The sequence below is a fragment of the Malania oleifera genome, chromosome 13, assembly GCF_029873635.1.
Source record: "Malania oleifera isolate guangnan ecotype guangnan chromosome 13, ASM2987363v1, whole genome shotgun sequence".
In the NCBI taxonomy this organism is placed as follows: Eukaryota; Viridiplantae; Streptophyta; class Magnoliopsida; order Santalales; family Ximeniaceae; genus Malania; species Malania oleifera.
Window position 1 is genome coordinate 52,218,150 of NC_080429.1, and position 17,091 is coordinate 52,235,240.

A 17,091-nucleotide genomic window follows, 5' to 3' on the forward strand; every position below is an offset into this window, starting at 1 on the left:
TGCTTTGTACTTAGAGATAATGAACACCTAGGTTACACACTTAACACTAAAACATATAGAGTTTTTAATAAAAGAACATTAACTATTACTGAATCTATCCATGTTGTGTTTGATGAAACTAATCCATTCTCTAAAAGAGATGATGAATATGATATTAATATTAGAAAGGGATTAGATAAGCTATCTAATGAAAATAATGTGCACAAAAATTCAGAAATCAGTGATAAGTTAATTAAAGAAAATAAAGTTGAAAGTGAGGTTCATGAATTGCCTAGTGATTGGAAAATCATTAGGAACCATCCTTTAGATAAAATTATAGGTGAACCTTCACGTGGTGTAGCCACCCGATCTTCCTTAAGAAACCTAGTGAGTCATTTTGCATTTTTATCCCAAGAAAAACCCAAAAACATTAAGGAAGCCATAGAGGATGAAACTTGGGTAATGTCTATACAGGAAGAGCTTAACCAATTTGAAAGAATCAAAGTGTGGACCCTAGTTCCTAAGCTTGATGATAAATTTATTGGAACTAAATGGGTTTACAGGAATGAAAATGATGAAAATGGGGTAGTAACAAGAAATAAAGCTAGACTAGTTGCCAGGGATATAATCAGGAAGAAGGGATAGATTTTGAGAAAACCTATGCTCCAGTAGCTAGAATGGAGGCCATCCATATATTGCTTGCTTTTGCCACTTTTAAGAACTTTAAATTATACCAAATGTATGTTAAAGGTACCTTCTTAAATGACTATATAAATGAAGAAGTATATGTAGAACAATCACCTGATTTGGAAAATCATAAGTATCCTGATCATGTATACTGGTTGTCAAAAGCCTTGCACAGATTGAAACAAGCTCCTAGAGCTTGGTATGAGAGGCTTAGTGGTTTTCTATTAGAAAATGGTTTACCCAGGGAAAAATTGACACGACACGTTTTTATCAAATCTAAAAATGATGATATGCTCCTTGTCCAAATTTATGTTGATGATATTATTTTTGGAGCAACAAATGATGATTTGTGTAATGAGTTTGCAAAATGTATGCAATGTGAATTTGAAATGAGCATGATGGGTGAACTGAGGTTCTTCTTAGGGCTTCAAATTAAACAGGCTAAACATGGAACCTTTATATGTCAATCTAAATATGTTAGGGACTTTCTAAAGAAAGTTAATATAGAAGATGGTAAAATTCTTGGTACCCCTATGAGTTATTCCATCAAACTTGATAAAGATGAGCAAGGGATCCCTATTGATGTGAAATTATATCGTGTTTAGTGTGTGTATGTGTGCTAGGTGTTAGGCCGCTTCTAAGGAGTCTCACTTGTTAGCCATCAAAAGAATTCTTAGGTACTTAGTTGGAACTATTGAATTAGGCTTATGGTACCCTAAGCATATGACATTTGAGATTGTTAGCTACACTAATGCTGACTTTTTCGGTAGTAAGGTTGATAGGAAGAGCACTAGTGGAACCTATCACTATTTAGGACAATCTCTGGTTTCTTGGTTCTCTATGAAATAAAACTCAGTTGTCTTATCCACAGCCAAATCATAATATATTGCATCTGGAAGTTGTTATGCTCAAACACTTTACAAGAATCAACAACTCATGGATTTTTGATTGTACTACGATATGGTTCCGATTACGTTTTATAATACTAATGCAATTAATATTTCTAAAAATCCTATCCCACATTCATAAACCAAACATATTGAGATTAGCCACCATTTTATACATGATCATGTGCAGAAAGGAGATATGGCACTTGAGTTTATGTGTACTAGTGAGTAGTGGACTGATATTTTCACCAAACCTCTTTAGGAAGATAGGTTCATACATAATAGACGTGAGCTAGGTCTAATGCATGGTAGAGAGGCCGCATAGATTTTTGATAGCATGCATAAACTTAGGGGAAGATTTGACAATGTACATTGCATCGTACTCAGACAGTATTTGTTACTAACACAACTCCCAAACCATCGACATTCCATTCATTTTGGGCTAGAAGTTCAGCCTTATGTTTACTATATGCATTAATAGTACATGTTAATGTCAAGTAAGTATATAAATATGCATATGTAAATACATAGTAAAGTAAGGAATTTCGAACCACGTACTCTATATATGGAACAGTTTCATCATAGTTATTGAGGATGTAAAACTGGACCTTTTTTAGGTTGGGCATATCTATGAAATCGTAAACCCGTGCACCAAATAGCTGAACATTTTCTCAAAATATAGAGCTCGTCGATTCTTCATCTTCGGCATTAATAGCACGAATGTCTTCATTTCGATCCTTGTGAGTGAACTTTGTGTCAATGTCATGTAGATGCATTGAGCAAAATGCAAGGCATTCACTATCAATGTATGCCTCAATGATTGAACCTTCTAGTTGTGCCTTATTGCACACATACCCCTTCAAAGTGGACAAGAACATGTGCATTTTACGTAGCATTATTGACCCGTAGATACAAAAAGGGAAAAAAATGAGGAAATCATGTGACAATTATAGAAGAACTTTAAAATTTACCTCTTAATAGGATACATCCAACAATATTATACCGATCTTCCAATTATGGCCTCCCTTGGTAAATGGACAACTAGGTTGACCATTACATCAAAGAATGCTGCCGGACATATTTTCTCCAGCTTGCATAGTTTGATCAGGATGTCATCCTCTAATCATTTAAGTACATTTACGCTCAATTTTTTGGAGCACAACTGTCGAAAAAAGATCCCCAACTCAATCTATACCTAGCGAACATTTTCGGTCAAGTTTCCACGAAGGAAAACGGGTAGAACCAATTGTAGAGTGATGTGACAGTCATGAATTTTCATTCCTAACATCTTACCTTCCTTTATGTTTATGCATCGAGCTATTTTCGATGCATATCCATCAGGGAACTTCACTGATTTCAACAATTTGAAAAATTTATTCTTCTCATCCTTCGAAAATGTGTAACAAGCTGATGGCATGAGAAGTTTGTCCCCACCACAAAATAGGTGCAACTCAAGCTGTATTCCAATATCTTCCATATACCAACGAGCATTTGCGGTCTCCTTTGTCTTCCCATTTATATCTAGCAATGAACAAATGACATTCTCACAAATTTTCTTTTCGATGTGCGTGACATCCAAGTTGTGGCATAGTGGAAGATTTTTCCAGTATGGCAACTTGAAGAAGATGCTTCTCTTTGTCCAATTCAACTCCCACTTAGCACGTTTTATTTTTCTACTGGTTGGTAGTTTCCCAAATTTCACATCTCCGATCAACCTGAGCTGGTTTAATATCTCTTCCCCACTTAGTCATTTTGGTTGCAACCTTTGTTCAAGTTTTCCGTTAAAGATTTTGATGCCATGAGTCCTCCAAGGATGTCCAGGTTATAGAAAACTACGATGACACATAAAGCATAACTTGTGTCCATGCTTCAAGGATAATGACCCAGCATCCTTATTACAGATTGGGCATGCTAAGTAACCTTTTGTGCTCCAACCCTAGAGGTTGTCGTAAGCGGGGAAATCATTAATTGTCCACAACACTGCAGCATGCATCCGAAAGGTTGTCCTGGTGTCCACATTGATTGTATTCACTCCTTTTTCCCATAGTTCTATCAACTCGTCAATTAACGGATGTAGGTACACATCAATATCATTACTAGGTGCCCTCGGTTTGGGAATAAGCAGCGACATATAAATGAAGAGTTCTTTCATATATCGCCATGGCGGCAAATTGTATGGCATCATCATAACTGGCCACATGCTATATGGGTTGTTCATGTTACTAAAAGGATTTAACTCATCTGAAGCAAGGCCAAGTCTGATGTTGCAAGGATCACTAGTAAACCACAGATTCATTTTATCAAAATCAGCCCAAGCTTTGGAATCCGCTGGATGGCTAAGGGGTGTTTCCATCTTGAAGACATTTCTCTTGATGCATCTCACATCGATAGCAGTCTTTCTACACATGTACAATCATTGTAGTCAAGGGATTAATGCAAAATATCAAAAAAAATTTTGGGGGATCCTTTTGCCCTTCTTCTAATTAGTTCTATACCTCCGTTCACCATATTATGGGTACTCATTCGTATTTTCATGTTCATCATAAAAGGGTGCACAATCATAGCTACACACATGTATTAAAGTGTAACTGAGACCCAATTCACGCATGTATGTCTTCACCTCACAAAAAGACTTCGGAAGTGTTTCACCATCAAGTAGTGCCACCTTAGTAAGGCCTAAATGCATGTTGAATGCACTCTAAGATAACCCATGCGTTGTCCTTGAATGAAGCGACTTTATTAGAAGCTATAATTTTGAGAACTTTTATAGTTTGAAAATAGGGGCACCCATGCATCCCTCATGAGATTAGCAAATGGTTATTGAGTCGATTCAACATACTAGGATCACAAGGTATGGTACCTGTTGAAGTAGATTCATCATAAATACGTGACACACTGACATCGCCCGTGTCCACTGCAATCCCCCTTTGCAAGTCACCTAACATTTTGATTAACCCTTCCAAACGTGTATCACCACCTACTATATTTGCCCCCTCATCTTCATTGTCATCATCATCGCTCTGAACTGCATAATCTTCAACATGGAACACCCATCTTGTGTACCTTTTCTCCATTCCAAAGTCTAATAACTGTGAATGGACCATATCAATGTGTTTGAATGTTATGTTTTGGAATTTCTTGCAAGGACACCTTATTCTATTGGCTTTGTCTGCACAACGACACACGAACTCTATGAAATAAAAACCTTCACCGAGTGTTCATCCAACTCTTATCCATGTTCATTAATTACCCTATAACATATTCAAGTAAATGGTGTTGATTACATTCTCATAATGTTTATGACACATGCATCGTGAATCCTATAATTGATGACCTTCCTTCTGAAGGGTATGGATCATATCCCATTCGGAAATGTTGTATTTATGTCACAATCAATTGCTCAAATTCCTTTGTCATAGTCATTATAAATTTCGGTAGCATCTCCCCATGACTCTCCAAGTACACGAGATGGGGGAAGTGAACATGTTGCTAGTTTTCCATCACTAACAAATTGTCACAACACCCCACTATGCACCCAGAGAACACAAGTAGAGACGCGCTTGAAATATATAATGACAATTGAAAAAGCATGAACAATGACAACAACGTAAATACAACTTCCTGAACTATCCACAATGGACATTCCAAGAATGATTGAAATACAAACATTACTAATCGTAAGTGAAACAAATAATTAACATGTTCAATTGATTATTAGTCAACATAGTATGGCTAATAATCAATTGAATTTCAATAATTGTTTTGTCTCATATGTACGATGAGGCATGAATGTATAGTAACCATTCTTGAATGGGTCTAAACTTCAATGAACACAAGAAATGATAGTAATTAATTTGACAGTTTACTTCATATGGCATTTAGTTCTTGGTCTTTCACTGTATTTTATACATTGTTGTTCCAAATATTTTCTAACCATGCACAATCTCAAATGAATGCACAAGAAGGATAAAGAAAATGAACACTTATCTGCCTACCTTATCTGTGTAAGTAACATCCACATAAATTCCAAAAATAGCTAGAAAAATGTAATGATATCGTGGAACACAAAATACAAGTAGAAACCAAAAGCTCCATGTATTTTCATTAATTTAAAAGACAAAACAATGTAGATAAACACATCGAAGCATGCATACAACCATTCAAAAGCATGGTAAAACATAATACAATAAAAAATAAAAGGAAAATGAATAAAATAAAAGCAAAGGGTGCATAAGCACAGTACATAGGCAAAAGAGAAAGTGCATAAAAAGATCCCAAGCATCTAGTCTATCCTAATCAGAGTTAGAATTAGAATCAGAACTACGCGAGTAATAAGATGAGGCTGCTGCTCTAGCGGCATCTTAGTCCCATGCCATTACCTCCAGAAGATGACACAATTTAGGGGTAAGAGGGGAGCGTGGTGGTTCCCTGTGTGGGAGTGGCCTGAGGGCCCGAGGCAGCAAATAGTCAGGAATGTCCATTGGAGGAGGATTATCGTAATCATACGGCATGGTCAGCCTAATCATACAAAACTGCACCGGATGAGCAAGCATGTCCTCTGTAAGCCTTGGGGTAACATTCAAGGACTGCTCTCTAATGGATGGTGCATCAGAACGTGCCGGGGGAAACTACACATCCTTAAGAGTCACCCTTGGTGCTCTCGTCTCATCTGAAATCCTTTCGTGCACACTCAGTACAACTTGACCCCAAGAAGAAGACTCTCCCCTTGGTGAGTCCTAAACCCTCTATCGCTTTGAGGCTGCCCAATGATTCCTTCGCGGAGGCATTGGCCAGTAGAGAGGAAACCCTGCGATTTAAGTTCAAAACCAAATTTTTTTCAAAGGGGAATACTTAACAATAACATTACGAGAAAATATTCACACCTACTTATTAAAAAAGTTCAACATAAATCTAATTTCAAAACTCATTTACTAAACCAAATAAAATCATTAGGGATGACTCAGGTGGTGCGCTTCATTTAAATATATATATATATATATATATAAACAATAACATTACGAGAAAATATTCACACCTACTTATTAAAAAAGTTCAACATAAATCTAATTTCAAAACTCATTTACTAAACCAAATAAAATCATTAGGGATGACTCAGGTGGTGCGCTTCATTTAAATATATATATATATATATATATATGAGTAAAATATATTTATTCATAAATAATAAGGTAAACATTTAAGCTATTTAGGGTGAGTTTGATGCCCCTCTTTTGTCTTGTCATTTTTAAAAGATAATGGTAGGTATAACTTTCGGTATAGTTTTTTTAGTTTCAAAAAATCAACTTTTAGTTTTTTAGAAGTTTCAAAATTAAAAATTGAAAACCTAAAAGCTAATTTTTTTCACAAACAAATTATTTTTTCTAATTTTGTCCTTAATTTTCTTCAATGAATCAAATTTGTAGGACTTTATATTTTTAAGCTTATATAGAGCCAAAACTTTGATAAGTTGGTACCTAAAAATTGATCAGGAGATTTAAGACACACATAATTATTATTTTAAAAAGAAATAATCCCATAACTATTAATCCAAGAACTTAATAATAGTAGCTGCGCTTAAATTTTTGTAAGTTTGAATTATATATGATATGTCCAAAAAGAAGAGGATAATGCCAAAATTTTGAAAATGCATAATTGATCATGTGATTTAAGAGGCATAGTTACTATTTTTTTTTTAAAGAAATGATCCTATAATAATTGGTTAGAATTGATATAAGAACTGTAGACAATGCATTGCTAGTGAAATTAATGGAGGACTACATTTAGCACTCATGGACTAAATTTGGACCTTAGATTAATGATAAGGTTGTTTTTTGATAACTAGTTGATCATGGGTTTGAGTTCAAAGTGTTAGCCTAACAAGGCTTTCACCTCTTGTTTTGATGGAAAAAAATGATGGAAATGTTTAATGTGTTGTGTGTTCAAGTAATGATGTTTCAGGAAACTCAAAAATCCAAAATCAACAAAGCTTCAACGGAACTATCAAAAGATCACCAATAGCTCAAGGGTGTATGATGTGTCATGAATTGAAAAAAAAGGGAAGCCCAAAGACAGCTAAAGATGGAATGAACTCAAAGCTTAAAGATAACCATGAAGTTTCAAAGAAAAATAAGTGTTTATATTTTTAAGAAATCTTTATGTAAGTACTTCAAAGGTAAAAATGTCATTGTGAATTAAAAGAAAATCATTAGGGGATTTAAATGGACTTTAAGACTTTATTTTAAAACCCCGGAAAATGTTTTTCAAAAGCAAGAAAGCAAGGAATCCAAATACTTTGAAAAGGAAAAGAAGAATCATAAAAAGATAACTTCAGGCGACCAAGGTGTAAACCTCAGGTGACTGAAGTTTTGCTAAATAAATTTAAAACAGGAAGTATGTCTTCAGGCGCCTAACCTAGTATCTTCAGGCTACTAGAGTGAATTCAGGAAATTAAAGTTGCACTTCAGGCAACCAAAGTTTTGCAATGGGTAGATTTTTTAAAAGTGCTCGATTTCAAAATTAAATTACTTGAGTCCTAGTCTTTGTGGAAAATTATGGGCACTCCAAATAAACTTGGGTAGCACGTTTAAGAAGGATTTCAAGTCTATAAATACATGGTTTATGATCTTCATGAACAAATACAAGCATTGAACAATCTTTCAAAAGCTCTCTCGCTCAAAGCTATCTTGCTATCTGCTCTAACTCTGACTTGCTACAAATTTTTTGAGAAATCTCTAATCTTTTACATCTTCTCTAAAGCTTACAAATAGATTTATTAATTACATTCAAGAGAAAGAAACCGGTGATATTTATATTGAGCTTCTTGCTTCATTCCTTTGATGTTTTTTAATTGAAGTATATTAGTTTTTCAATTGTGCTAATCAGCTCTATCTGAGAGCATTTTGTGTACATCTAACTGATTTTTTTCTTGTAGATATTGACGGTTTAAGGTTATTTGGATCGTTGGACCAAGTGAGGGGATATCACTTGGAGAGGCTTTGCTCTAGCCTAGTGAAGGAGTGTTTGAGTGTGGGGTATCGCTTGTAACGGTGTTGCTCCGCCCGGAAAGCAACTGGTTTAGTGGAATCCTTTTTTGGTTTGCCAAAGGCGAGGACATAGGCTGGGGATAAGTCGAACCTCATAAAAATCCCGATGTCACTCTCTTTCCCTCACTCTCTTTAATTTTCAGTAAACATATAAATTGCGTGGATGATTTAATTTTCATATTCATATACGCTACGTGGTTTGGAAATTAAATAAACTGAAGTTTTTTTTTTTTTTTTTTTGGGCTTGCGAAAACTGAAAGGGAGTATGTTGGTTGATCAAGACTTTGCGGAAACTATAAGGGAGTACATTGATTGGTTAACAACCCAAAACCTATTAACTAAAGGTTTATTTGAATTCTTAATTTTGGAAAGAGTGTGGTTGTTATATTGATTATCAAATTGAAAGGCCAATTACATTCACTATAGGGCTTGAATCAAATAACCATGCACACAGGGCTGCATACAACTAAATATCTTGAATTCTTGAAAAGCAGAGAATTGGCAAAAGAATTGCAAAGCATATATTGATTGGTTACTTATATTGTGGTTGATTGGTTTGAGTGGTTGATTAATTGTTTATTTGTGTTGTGGTTGTGGATTGAATAAAAGACTTAAGCTTTTGTTGTGTACTGAACAAATCAATAAATGGTTAAGATTTCATAAAAAACAAAAAAATATATATATTTAAAAGAAATTTTAAAACCCAATTCACCTCCCCTTTTGGTACTATAGCTTAGTTTTCACAAAGAAACAATCTCTCTGTATAAAAGTATAAGTGAGGTTGCATATACTATGATAACTCTTCTCCTACTTTTGCATAGTAGGAAGTCTTATGATCAGGGGACACCTTTTATATTTGGGAGTATATTTTGAATCCTTGAATTTGGATTGGTGAAAACTGAGTGAAATTTAGTAAGCCCTACTTCCAAACACAATCTATGATTCTTTATTGGTTCGCGAAATATGATAGGATGAGAATATAATAGAAAAGTCTATAATGATAGGATGAGAATATAATCGAAAATTTTATAAAGTATAGTAATTTGTCAAAAAAAAAAAAAAAAGACACTCAAATAAGAACTTGAAACTCATATGCGTAGTTATTCGTTTTATAATGACAATACATTTATTTTTTGTAAGCAATTAAGCTAACTTATTATATCTCTATAAGATGTCTTTCTTTATGCTATCATATTTCATTCCCTAAACAAATCATAAAACTAATTGTTTGAGGGAAAAACTTGTCCATAATTAGACTTGGGCCGGTTTAACGAAGCATTTGTCTCTTAAAGTTTTAGTTACAATATGATGTGAGTGCATGTTTCGCATGTTAAGGTGCTATAAGATTGAATTAAGTAGAATAGTATTGAAACTAATAAGATAGGATAAGCAATAACTCGTCTCATACTTGGTCTACAATCTATAAAGAATAAGTTAGGCATTGATATCCTCAGCCTAAGTTGGTCAATGGGGAGTAAAGGGGAGATCGCCTAGCTCTACCTCTTGGTAGGGGTTTAAGAAGCCTCTCCCAAGCATGTTAAACAAAACTAACTCATAAACAAATGCACCCTTAAAATCTTGGTGAGTTTGATTAGGTGGGAAAACTTATTATAACTTGGCCTAACTCAATTCAGACTCACCTAGATTCGAGTATGTGGAAATTTGAATAAAATATAATATTAAAATATTAAAATTCTATTAAATTTATTCTAAATTCAAATAAATTCAAATCTAAATCCTAAAATTCATACTTACAAACATAAGGTGGTTCTTTTATCAATTTGAGGCTTATCTTAATTTTTAAAGTTTGTACAAAAAGGTCAAAAATCATATTTTAATTGTTTTAGATTGCTCATGGGTCCATTTAGTTGCATTTTTTTCTTCAGTTTTATATTTTTAGAGAATTATAAAAATTTTAGCTTATCTTTTAGCTTGAATGTCTGTGAATTTAAAATAACTTTTATATATAATATACACAAATTGAAATCTAGTATTCAGATTGCATACTTTAATATGCAAAGCAAGAGTTGGAATTTATAGCAATAATGAAAATATGACTTTTGATATTTCAAAGAATGTGAAATTTTTATAATTAAAAACACAAAAGCAAATTATGAGTAATCCCAAAAACATACCTTGAAGGCTGGATCCGGCAATTGATCTCCTCGGCGAAGGTGATGGACCCGAAGCGTCGGCAGTGGTGACGAAGAGATGGAGAGACTGATAGAGAGACACCAGAGAGATTAAAGGATGGAGAGACAGAGAAAGAGACTGGAGAGACAAAGAGAGAGGGAGAGATTGAGAGATGGAGAGATAGAGAGAGAGACCGGAGAGACAAAAATCAAGAGAGGGATAGATTAAGAGATGTAAAGACAGAGAGAGAAACCGGAGAGACGAAGATCGAGAGAGGGGGAGATTGAGAGATAGAGGGAAATAAAAAGCTTGGAGGGAAAGCAATCTACAGATTAGGGAATTCGTGTGCGATTTTTCAATGTTAGACTATTAGTGACGAATTTTAAATTCGTCACTAATAGTGTTTAATAAATTTTTATTTATTTTTAAATAAGGGAAGTATTAGTGACGGTTCTCAAATTCGTCACTAATAAGGGGCCAATATTGACAAATTTTTATATTCGTCACTAATACTCTGTATCAAAAATTTTTATTTATTTTTTTAATAAGGGAAGTAATAGTGATGGTTCTCAAATCCATCAATAATAAGCGGCCAATAATGACGAATATACAAATTCGTCACTAATAGTCTGAAATAAAATTTTTTTATTTTTTTTAATAAGGGAAGTATTAGTGATGGTTCTCAAATCCATCACTAATAAGGGGTCAATAGTGACGAATTTGTATATTCGTCACTAATACTCTGAAATAAAAATATTTATTTATTTTTTTAAATAAGGGAAGTATTAGTGACGGTTTCTAAATTCGTCACTAATAATCGGCCAATAGTGACGAATTTGTATATTCATCACTACTACTCTGTAACAAAAAATATTATGTTTTTTTAAAATAAGGGAAGTATTATTGGCGGATTTAGTGACGGTTCTCAAATCCGTCACTAATAAGGAGCTAATAGTGACGAATATACAAATTCATCACTAATAGTCTGAAACAAAACTTTTTTTTATTTTTTTATTTTTAAATAAGGGAAGTATTAGTGGTGGTTCTCAAATCCGTCACTAATAAGGGGCCAATAGTGATGAATTTGTATATTCGTGACTCATACTCTAAAACAAAAATTTTTATTTATTTTTTAAATAAGTGAAGTATTAGTGACGGTTGCTAAATCCATTACTAATTATCTACCAATAGTGACGAATTTGTATATTCGTCACTACTACTCTGTAACAAAAATTTTTATTTTTTTTAAATGATAGTAGTGACGGTTATTTAATCATCACTAATGAATATCTTTTAATGACAGATTTAATTCGTCACTAATACCGCAGAAATAGTCGCTAATATTTTCCCTGGATAATTTATGTGCGAAAAAATGTTTACCTGTGATTTTTTTTTTTCGGTTTTTAGTGACGAATTTATTAGTGACAGATTCATTTCATCACTAATAGTGTCGTATTAGTAGTGGTTACTAAAACCGTCACTAATACCCACTTGTAGTGACGAAATTGAATCCATCACTAATAAATTCGTCACTAAAAACTAGGCTTTTTGTAGTACATAGGGCTGACCTCAACCTTTATGAACAATCCTTCCCGGGCTGGATTACCGCCCCCTCAGGCCACGCCTGGAATAAAATAGATTTCTTAATAAAAGGTGCATACAAATATGATGCTTCTCAATCAAGAAAACATGTACTAGTAATAATCAGAACACACCAAACATGTAAGAACAATGAGTTTAGTGGTGTTAATGTGCAATCAACATTCAATATAGTGATAATCTCAAATATGCACAAGAGTGTTCAAACAAGTTAATCTTTGAAAGCAAAGTATATCAAATCTTAATATTAGATTAGTGTTTCAAAGATGCTAGCAATAATATTCAAACGAACTCAAAAATATTTTCTCAAATGTATCAAGCACAAGAGTTGTTTGAAAATCAAGCTTTTTAAAATATTTCACACACAAAAGAATGCTTAAGGAATCTTGCAATGTCAATGCAAAGACCCTAAAGCAAATGAGTTTTCCCTCGCAAGATTTATTTATTTAAATCAGTGGGAAGAACTCTAGCCAAAACTCTCAACAAAAATCAAGCAATACAAATTTAAGTGAGAGTATAGGGATATTTAGAATGAAGCACAACTAATTTAAACTCTCTCTCTAGGCTTGAATAATCAAGAAAAATGAAGTACGAGAGTGTTTGGGAGTATTTTAGAGTAGTATGAAAAATATAGGCTTTGGAATTTTTCAGAGGATTTCCCACTAATCAATTTGCTAATTATTGTCTAATCCTTGCAAATGAGCTTGTGTATATAGAAGAGGTGAAAACTATAGTCGTTAGGGACATATATATCATTTTTATAAATGTTTGAATGAGGTTAATAATATTTAATAGTTTTTTAACCTCGGTAAATTTTGAGCAACCCGAGAGGGTTGGTCGACCATCTTGATGGTACAGTTGACCGTGGAGCTCAGTTCGGTCGACCAGGGAGAATTTGAACTAAGTGTTCAGTCGACCATTTATAAGGCGATTCTGAACCTACGTGGTTCGGTCGACTGTATTAGGTTTGGTTGATAGAACTTTACGAACTTCAGTCTACCAACATGGGAATAAACTGGTTTGATCAGTCAACCCAAGCATTGAGGTTTCCCACGTAGGGATTCGGTCGACCAGGGCGTTGCTTTATATTTCTGGTCGGTCAACCGAAGGGTCAAAATGTTGACCCGTTGGAGGTTAAGTTGACCGAATGGTTCTGTGTATTACAGTTCGGTCGACTGAACATGCTCTTTTAGAGCATTTCGGTCCTATTCTCTTTATAATGTTGTCCCTATACATATAATGATTAATTTTAAAATAATAAGGCACATTTTTATGCAATCATGAGGCTTCTAAGGTCAGTCTAAGGTTTTTTGAGCTTATTCGAAATTACATGCATAATATGCATGGATTATTATAGACTTTTTTCCTATATTACTATTATAGACCCGAATTAATATAGATTACAAAAGAAAGAATTCTTCTGGGTCTTTAGACTTGGAGTCTTCATATGCCATCAAGTGATATGCTCATATGGACCTACTCGCAAACTTGATAGACATTAAAATACCAAAGTACTTGTCATTATCAAAACCAGGTATGACCTATAAGGTCGAAAAAATGCTTGATTGATAACCAATACATTTGTTTTAAATAAAACAGTGGCTTATACTATTTAACATTTAATGAATTCTCACATTTAGTATTAGTATAAGCAATTGTAGTTGCATCTAAAGCCTGCATTCAAATTGAAATGGGAAGCCTTTAAAATTAAAATTCCATCATGTTACACTCACCCATCATGTAGCTTAGATCCTTGTTTTAACAAGCTTACTGTGGCATGTTTATTTAAACATAATGATTTTTCAAGCTCACTGTATTAGGTGTAACTATTGTTCCTAGCTTTGCCATATGATCTTGTATTAAAATTTTCAAATTTTTTAGGATCTATATAGTTGCCTTTTCTGGTTAATATACGAAATGTTCCGAATTGTTTACTAGAAAAATTCATAGCTTGCTTGATTTTTGTGTTATAGTTTCTTTTTCAAGCATATTCCCTAGTATTTATTGATATCAAAAGGGGATATATATATTTTTTGCAAGAAATAAACTTATAATATTTAATATTTTTTTCTCTTGCTTTAAATTTTTAAACTTAAATGCATTCATGACATGTGTTAAAAAATTACATTTTTTTCATGAAATTCATTAATATTTTTAGGGCTCTAATGGTTTAAATGACCCTCTTGAAAAAAGGGAGATATTTTTAACTCTCTTACTGATGACAAAGGGGGGAGAAGGTTTATAAGCACAATTCTAATTCATTTATAACTATATTCTCCTGCCTTTTGTGTTTCACATTTAGAAAATGGTAGATATCGTACTCATTATAAAATTGTAATCAATTTTGTATCATGTAAAATTGTTTCAAACTAAATATCTTTTAAAGACAACTTCAATACAAAATGCACATTAAACCAAATAGTACTCTATTTCTCGACTTGAAAATTTTGAAGTCTTCATGTTTGTATATGTTTCAGCTGTATCAAATATTATTTTAAAATTATGCATATTGTCAGGGGGAGCCCTTTCAAGCTAACCCAATTTTGCTCATGTGTTTGTCATCATCAAAAAGGGGGAGATTGTTGATTTTTTGTGTCCTGTCCCATTTTGATTATCTCAAATCACAACATCTAATTTGTTCTTAAGTGAATGAACAGGTTTATAGTTTCAAAGCACAAATGATAAATGAAAAAAGGAAGTTGTGAACGTACCTAAACTAACACATCCTTGGCGTATTCCATTGAATTCAAAAGAGCATAAAGCTTGAAGACTTGTGTTATTTTTAAGTTGTAGTAGTAGTTAGGTTGAATTGTACATGCATATTCATTTGATTTAACTTGAAGCTCACGACTGACCTTAGGATCCCAAGAATTTTGGAAAAACCTTTCACTAAAAATGTTAAACTTATACAAAAGGTTTAAAGTGGTTTTGAACTTAAAAGAAAGCAAAACTTTATTTTACAAAGGGGTGAGTCGACCCGCTGTAAAGCCCGGTCGACCAGACAACACATATTGCCAAAAATATGCTTTTTCTTAAAGTGCCAGTTGACCAAACTTACAAGCTCAGTCGACTGGACTAACCATATGGCCATAATTTAGTTTTTGTAAAGGCCCAGTCGATCGAACATCCAAGCCCAGCCGATTGAACCTACATTTGGTCAGATATTGTTTTTATAAAAGCCCAGTCGATTGAACCTATAAAGCCAATTGATGGACCTTCAAAGAATGATAATCCAGCATACCAAATTATTGGGCCAGTTGACTGAAGTGCGATAAAAAAGAAATCACCTTTGGGTCGATCCACCATACCTCGGGTCTGTTGATAGGTCCTCTCAGGTTTTTGAATTTCATGGCATATAACGATCAGATTTTTGAAAAAAAAAATATTATTTTAATACCCAATGGTCATATAACAAATATAAATTGTATTTTCCTCTAAATACAAGCCTAAACCACTTTGAAAATGTTAGAAAAATATTTGGGAAGCTCAATTGCATATTCTTTCACTCCATAACATTTTAAAACTCTTTTGAAAGAAAATTCCTATTTCTCCTACACTCTCCCTTTGAAAATATTTTTTGGAGAAATTTTTTAAGGGTCTCTTGAAAGGCTTAAACTTTTATCTATGCTCATATTTATATAGCTTGAAAACCTTCTTACTTGTATAAGATTTTAAAAATTCTATGCTTCTCCTAGTCTTCATTTTGAATAGTCGTTTTAGAGAAAATATTTGAGTTACTTTTGAGAGCTTAGAGCAATATATTCACTTATATATTTTTGTTTGAAAGGCTCCTCACATTTGATATTTATAAGGTCAATCTTGAAAAAAATTGAAATTAGGATAGCTTCCCAAGAGGGGGGTGAATTGGTTTTTTAAAATTATTTCAAGTTTAGTTCTTTGTTTTATATCAACAAACACAACAAGTAAATACAAAAACAATTCAACCACAACCAATCAACAAGATAATCAAAATCTTGTTCTTTGTATCAATAGCCCTGTAATAAATTGTAAAGCACACTGAATTTATGTAAGCCCTGTGTTATTCCAAACTCACACTTCTTCTTTGTGTTTAGTTTTTAAACAAACTTTCAGATTAATAAGTTTAGCATGATCAACCAACATAGTCCCTTTCGATTTCCGCAGTCAATGTTGATCAAGCCAAAACGTATTATCCTCCAGTCTATTTAACAACCATACACTCAGAATTTAACAATTTAAAGCATACACGCAAGTTGTAAGTATTGCTGAAAAATAAAGAGTAAGGAAGAAGAGAGAGACACAAGGTTTTACGAGGTTCGGCTTATACCCAGCCTACGTCCTCGCCTTTGGCAAACCACCAAAGGATTCACTAGTTCAGTTCCGTTGACGGGTGGAACAATACCGATTACAATCACTCCTTCCTTTAGGCTAGAGCCTTCCTCTCCAAATGATATTCCCTCCTTCGGTCCAACGATTCTATAACCTTCAATCATCTATAAACAAGAACCAAGATAGAAAAAAAATTTGTGTACAAAAGACACTCTCACAGCATAGTAGGTTAGTACAACATTCAGCACAAGTATACTTCAAAGTAAATCAAATATTAAAGGATTGAAGCTCAATACTGAATTTAGATCACCAAATATCTTCCAAGTATTGAAAGATTCAGACTTTGAAGGTTCTACTTCAGAATTTGTATCAGCAGTAACTCAGTAGTTGAAGTAGGATGATCACAAGAGAGTTTGAGAGCTTTTTGAGAACTTTGATTGTTAAAAATTTTCTTG